This window comes from Lucilia cuprina, chromosome 4 (genome assembly GCF_022045245.1).
Source record: "Lucilia cuprina isolate Lc7/37 chromosome 4, ASM2204524v1, whole genome shotgun sequence".
Classification (NCBI taxonomy): Eukaryota; Metazoa; Arthropoda; class Insecta; order Diptera; family Calliphoridae; genus Lucilia; species Lucilia cuprina.
The window spans coordinates 53801741-53809240 of NC_060952.1; the positions used below are offsets into that span (position 1 = coordinate 53801741).

At 31.8% G+C, this 7500-nt stretch overlaps 1 protein-coding gene across 2 annotated transcripts in view; it reads right to left on the minus strand.

Annotated features, from left to right (window-relative positions):
- Positions 1–7500, minus strand: part of LOC124419436 (gustatory and odorant receptor 22-like) — a 300765-nt gene that overhangs the window by 74190 nt on the left and 219075 nt on the right. The window lies entirely within an intron of this gene.

Sequence of the window (7500 nt, forward strand, 5' to 3'; positions counted from 1 at the left end):
TTCAGCTAGTGGTGACAGCGGTCTTGAATTTAAAACTGCTTCTATTCGAATAATGAGCGTTGAAAATTCTTCAAAAGTAAAATTGAGGTTAGTAGTGACTTTTCTGAGGTGAGATTTCATACTTTTTACTGCTGCTTCCCGCAGTCCACCCATGTGGGGCGCATAAGGAGGGATGAATGACCATGTAAAGCCATGTGTACTATATTTTTCTACTAACGATTTCTCAGCTGCTTTAAGGAAAGCGTTATGAATTTTAAGAAGCTTCAAGCTTGCTCCTAGAAAATTTCGACCATTATCGGAGTACATAGTCTTAGGGACCCCTCTTCGACCTGTAAATCTATCGAAACATGCTAAAAAGCATTCTGTTGAAAGATCGGTGCATACTTCCAAATATACTGCTTTCGTGGAGAAGCAGAAAAATACAGCTACATATCCTTTCAAGATTTTCGCGTTTCGTAAATTTGATGACTTTAACGAGAATGGTCCAGCAAAATCCACACCGGTGTACGTAAAGGACAGAGAAAATCTGACTCTTTCCGGGGGAAGTGCAGACATTATTTGATTTATGAATTTGTGCTTATATAAAGTACATGGTTTACATCCTCTAATACATCTTCTGATTAAACTTCTAATACGTGGTATATAAAATGATTGTCTCAAAGCTCTGAGGATAATATGGTGCTCTCCATGAAGAAGAATTTCATGAGTGTAATTCACAAGGAGAATAGCTAAACGTGATTTTTCATGTATGATTATAGGGTGACGTTCTTGATAGCTCAAACCTGAATTCTCTAGTCGGCCTCCCACACAAAGTATGTTTTCTTTGTCGATGAAAGGAGTTACTGTTAGAAGTCTACTTTTACGATTCAAGGGGAGCTTCCTTTGAAGACATTCTATTTCCTTAGAAAAGTATATCTGTTGGGAAATTAGAATTAACCGAGTTTTGGTGTTCCTTATTTCCTCCGACGTAATAAATGTTTCGTGAGGAAATGATAGTTTGCGTATTCGATTAAGAAATCTAAAAATATAACTTATGACTCTTAGTGCTCGAGCAAATGATGAAAAGTTCTCTAAAATATCGAATTCTTTGCTCTCTTCCAGTGGAGTCTTCTTCTCAACTGCTTTTTTTAAATGAAAGTTTGTAGACCTCTTAGTCTCCAGTCAACTGGATCAAATATACGGGGCTCTGGCCACATTTCTATTGGTTGAGTAAGCCATGAAGGCCCATTCCACCATAGAATGCTGTTGCTGAGGTCTTGTGGCTTTCATCCTCGTGAGCCTAGATCAGCTGGGTTATCCTCACTCTTCACATGCCTCCAATGATTATTACTGACAATATCGATGATTATTGTAATTCTGTTTGCAACAATTGTTTTTAAAGTATTTGGCGGTTTCTGCAGCCAGCCGAGGACAATAGACGAATTTATTCTTATGGTTTTGATCAATTTTGCTAGTAATAATGCACCACATAATTCAAGATTGGGAATTGTTATTTTTTGATAGGTGCAACTTTGGTTTTAGCTGTGAGCAAATTGCTGAATATTTCTCCCGTTGATGACAAGACCCTCATGTAAATAGTACAACAGTTCGCTAATTCTGAGGAATCACAAAATCCATGTAATTGAATTTTGCTTTTTGGGAATATTTAAATTTGAAATCTGAGGTAAAGTTTTTATAAACAGATTCCACTTTTCTAAAAGATTTAACGGAATGGCTTCGTCCCAATCAGATTTGCATTGCCACAATTGTTGCATTAAAATTTTTGCTACCACAATTACTGGGCCTATCCATCCTAATGGATCGAATAATTTAGCTATTACTGATAGAATATGTCGTTTTGTACAAGAAGAAGATATTTGCATAGGTTTTACGTTGTAATATAATGAGTCTGCTAACGCATTCCAGGAAATCCCCAGGGTTTTAATTGTGCTGGAGTAATCAAATTTAAGAAAATCTTCATCTAGAAGATCCTCCCGGGCCAAGTTTTCCAGTAGAAAACCGTTATTAGCTGTTATCTTTTTCAAGGGGAAACCAGCTGTATTTAAAGCATCTTTGATCTGATTTTGTTTCATCTTTGTCTCTTCTATAGTATGTCCTTCTGATAAAATATCATCTATGTAGACTTCTTTTTTTAAATATTCGATGCCTCGGGGTAAACACTTTTGCAATCCTCACTTAGCGTTATAATGGTGCGAATTGCTAAAAATGGGGCACAGTTCATTCCAAACATTACGGTATTTAGATGATAGGGCTTAACGAATTTATCATTTCTGCCAAAAAAAAAAATTGTTGAAATTTACGGTCCTCTTCATGCAATAATATCCAGCTATTTGGAAATTATGTGCTTCTACCGCTAGTGAGAGAGATTGCTGAATACGTGATGTAATAAACGTTTTTTAAATAATTCTTCAGCGTGTTGTATATGTATAAGCGCCGTAGACAGAATAGTAATAGCTTCGTGTTGTATAAATAGAGCTTGAACATCTTGATGTCCTGTAGACGATGCGTTATTATTAACTTGGGTATTCAAATTTTGATTTCCAGAGGATGATGGATTTTCGGTAGTTTGATCCGTTTGACTATTTGAATTGTTTTTTTGTACTCGTAGCTTTTTCCAAATGTAACATAGTATGATGTTTTTTGTGGTATATGCTACATGTATTCGTACTCATACACTTAGGTTTATATCATGTATTTGATAAACAATTTAAACAATATTTATTCTCAGAAACATATTTTACTCTATCTTGTGGGGACAAAGATTTAAAATGTTTGCACCATTTTAGGGGATGGTTTTGTTTACATTTTTTACAAAACAGTTTTTTCTTATCGAAATCAGTTTGAGAATGGAAAGACTGCGATTTGTAAACATGACTCTCCTTACATGATGACTTTTTTAAGTCCGTCATTGTCTCCAAAATTTCAATTCGTGAAGAAAGAAACTCACTTAGTTGACGCCATGATGGAAGTTCTCGATGATTACTTATTGTAATCTCCCAATCTCTTAAGGTTCCTTCTGGAAGTTTTAGCGTCAGAAGATGCATTCGTCCGATATTTCAACCTCATAGGTTTTTAAAATTGACAAACAATCATTTACCGCATTTTGGATTGTTCTAATCGACTTAAGTGTTTCGATTTGAGAAGCTTGAATTCCAAATAATTTATTTATTTGATCATTCACTAAAAATCTTTTATTTTCAAACCTACTTTTTAATGCCGCCCAAGCTAATTCAAAATTGTCGCCTACTAAATCAAAATCTTAAATTACTGTAAAAGCTTCACCTGATAGCTTACTTCGTAAGTAATATAATTTTTCCGCTGGATCTACTGAAGCTTCTTTCCCAACGACTGCATAAAACATGTCCCTAAATATCGGCCATTTAGAGTACCCGCCTTCAAAAGTTTGTATTTCCACAGGTGATAGTCTTAAAGTTGACTTTCTGTTCACATGAGCATTAGGTTCCGATAAGTTTGTAACATATTCTAATATCTTTGCTTTCGTCGTTCGATATAAACTACACACTTCTTCAATGCGAATGTAAAGTTCGTCTTTGTTATCTTCTTCTTGAATTTTGTCATCTCCTATGACATAACTTTCATACGATTCTACCGCATTATTCCACCTTCTTTCTAATTCTTCTTGATTTACTTTAAGAAGTGAATTTGTATATATAGTAGGAGAAATTTCATTAAAATATTGACAAAATGTTGTTAGATGCTAAAGATTAAATTTGCATCTTCTCTTGGATGCCATTTTATTATACCCTTCACCTTCGTAAGAAGGGTATATATAAGTTTGTCATTCCGTTTGTAATTTCTATAATATAATTTTCCGACCCTATAAAGTATGTATATTCTGTATATCCTTATAGATAGCGGAGTCGATTAAGCCATGTCCGTCTGTTGAAATCAGTTTTTAGAGGACCCCAGATATCGGCGAGATCCGAATCTTCAATAATTCTATTAGACATGCTTTCGAGAAGATCGCTATTTAAAATCAGCAAAATCGGTCGGTAAATAACGGAGATATGAGCAAAAATCAGAGACAACCTCTGAAAATTTCATAAAAAAATTGTTATAAAAGCAACAACAACACTGTATATATTAAAACAGATGTACACGTGTGTGTAGATGTATTTGGTTTTATTAAGCTGTGTATTTTCTACTAAAATACACAGCAAAAAATATGATTTGCATTTTTGTTAAAATAAAATAATTTTCCCTTTTGTTTTGCAAATATATTTTTTAATGAATAGAAAAAAGTATTTAAAACGTTTTCAATTATATGAGAGTAGATTGTGAGTTATTGTACAATAATTTTTATTCGAATAATGTAAGTTTGAAATTTAAAACTAACACAAATTTTTTCCAAGTGCTTTTTAAAACATTTTTACGATAAAAAAAAACAAAATCTACGTCTCGTCAATGTTTACCAGCAATGAATACGAAAGTGTTGTTGTTTTACTCTTGCTTGTATACTGTTAAGAACAACAACAACGTATTGCTAGTATTAAGCGCATATAAGTGTATAAAAAAACACACTGTCTATAGCTAAGCTCATTTACGAAAACAAAAGAGTACCAAGCGCATAGGGCTTGGGCACCCTTGGTTTGGATGCTGTTGGCGTCATTGCGTTGTTATTTTTGTTTTTGTTTTTCTGTGCTTTTCGTTATGTATGTTTAGATGCCAATTTTTCTCCACTAGATAACAGTTTATTTTATATAATGTATACTGTTGTTGTATGTTTCTATACGTTTTCTTTTTATTCTTTGTGTACCAGAAGTATGTGGATATTTGTTTTCCACTGTTTCTTTTTATTTTATTACACTGTTTTCTATATAAATTTTTTATTATTATTGTATTTTTCGTTTTACAGATAAAGTTCTTTTTTAATAAGGTTTTCACTAGAAGTGTTTTTATTAATTGTATTTTATTTTATTATTTTTTTTCTTCAATTATACACACATCACCTTTTCTTATTTACTTTTTCGATGTCTGCACGACGTTTTCTTTGAACTGAAATATATTGTCTATTTGATGCCCTTTCTTGCAATTGTTGAAACAAATGGAATTGAAACAAAACCTGTTTTGAGTTAGATGTTCATGGCAAGGAAGAATATTAATTTGTTGGCATGCGTTGATGTATCCCGTTATATTTTTTTTTGATATTTTGTAAAATTCTTCCCGTTTCTTTGGATTTTTTTTCAATTGGTGAAGTTTTGATGTTTGTTGGTGTATACGGTCGTTTCATGTGTATTTCGAAGAGGAATGTTTTGAGGAATTTTTTTGTTTGTTTTTAAGAGAAAGTTGCACAAAAAAGCTAATTAAACATAGTACATACCTATTTTTCCATTTTGACTTTTTGCCGTATATTTTGCTTCTTTCACTCAAGGGATGAAGTTTTGCTGAGGTTACTTGTCTGGTTTACAGGGTTGAAGTTCTGATGAGACTCCTTGCCTCATTTTTTAATTTCTTTATTGAGAAGTATTATGCAATACTTGATTAATAACTTGGAGTTATTTTCAGGAAATCCTTATTTCCTTTTTGAGATTATCTCGATACCACTAATCTTATACAGTCCTAGCCTTTCTAGGACTTTTCGAAGGACCAACTGTTGGTTTGTATAAATCTTTTTCCTTTGTGATTAAAAAACGATCATTAGAATAAAAAACTTCTTGTTGGGTTTTAATGGAAGGTTTTTATTTGCCCCTTTCAGTTGGGCTTAACGTATCTTACTACCCCTAAAATATAATATCCCTACTAATTTATTTGTAAATTCATTTGTCCAGTAGACTACAAATCTACAAAAAAACAATATAAACTCTCCTTGAGTATGAATTATAATATGAAAACAAAAAACAAAACTCTTGAGTCTTAATTGAGAAAAAAAGAAAAAGTACATGTTAATAATTAAACATTTGAGATGAGTGAGTATGGATGTTGAGATTCAATGTTGAATAAACTAATTGAACTGGATTCAAACTTTTCCATTTGAGTACCTTATATAACAAATGAATAAGTTTATTTGTACTCAATATAATGAATTTCAAAACTATTTTTTATAAAAAGTTTTTCATGGTGTTTTCGAGATCCCCCACTACAGCCAGTTAACCTGGTGATTGAAAATCGCTTATAAATTGTGAAATTATAGTGCAATAATTCTGATTTTTTACAAAGGTGTGTGAATTATTGATATTTTTTAAAAAAACTCACAATTATTTTCAATTAATTTTGAGGAACCAATTTGAATTTCAAAATACAGGAAAATACATTGCAAAGAGGAATGATTAAAAATTACTGTAAAATAGTACACATTTACATTATTTTGGCAAATTTTCCCATTAAGTACCATATATAACGAATGAATAAGCTAATTTTGTACTCGATATAACAAATTTCAAAACAATTTTTTTTTAAAAAGTGGTGAAAATAAAACAAAAAGAGCACTAAACTTCATGAATCATGAACACTAAAATTATAATTTATATTTATATATTTTTTATATTAATTAGTTGAAATTTAATTAATATAAGCATTTTTTTGTATTGAAAACTAAAAATACTACCTCATCATTTCTAAAGGAAAATAAAAGGTGATATTATGCTACTGAACCAACCTAAACAACACTCAACTAACCCTTAAATTTCTCTCAACTCACAGCTATAATTATTCATTTTCTGAGTAATTATTTTTATATCTTTATTATAGACTAGCTATACCCAATGTGCTTCGCTACCCTCATCGTAATGGAATAAAATAAATATCCCTGATTGCTTTTAAAGATTCTAATTGACTCCGGGCTCCACATGCTTAATTTCATGTTTCTAGGATCAATATTATAAAAAACACAAAAAGTACCTTTCGAAGAACGAAAAAGTACCCTTTATAGGTTCTCACTTAATCCAGGCTCTAAACGCTTAAATTCATGTTTCTAGGTCCAATAATATAGAAAATTCAAAATGTACCTTTTAAAGAACGGAAAAGTACCAAAAAGTCCCCTTTTATAGGTCCTCACTTAATTCGGGCTCTACATGCTTAATTTCACGTTTCTAGGTTCAATATTATACAAAAATCAAAAAAGTACCTTTTGAAGAACGAAAAGGTTTCAAAAAGTCCCCTTTTATATGTTTTCACTTAATCCATACTCTACATACTTAATTTCATGTTTCTAGGTTCAATATTATAAAAAATTCAAAAAGTACCTTTTGATGAACGAAAAGTCCTCTTTTATAGATTCTTTATGGGTTGTCACTTAATCCGGGCTCTACATACTTAATTACATGTTTCTGGGTTCAGTATTATAGAAATTTCAAAAACTACCAGGCGAAGAACAGAAAGGTACCAAAAAGTCCCCCTTTATGGGTTCTCACTTAATCCGGGCTATACATAATTACATGTTTCTAGGTTCAATATTATAGAAAAAGCCAAAAGTACTTTTTTAAGAAAGAAAAAGTATCATAAAGTCCCCTTTTATAGGCTCTCACATAATCCGGGCTCTAC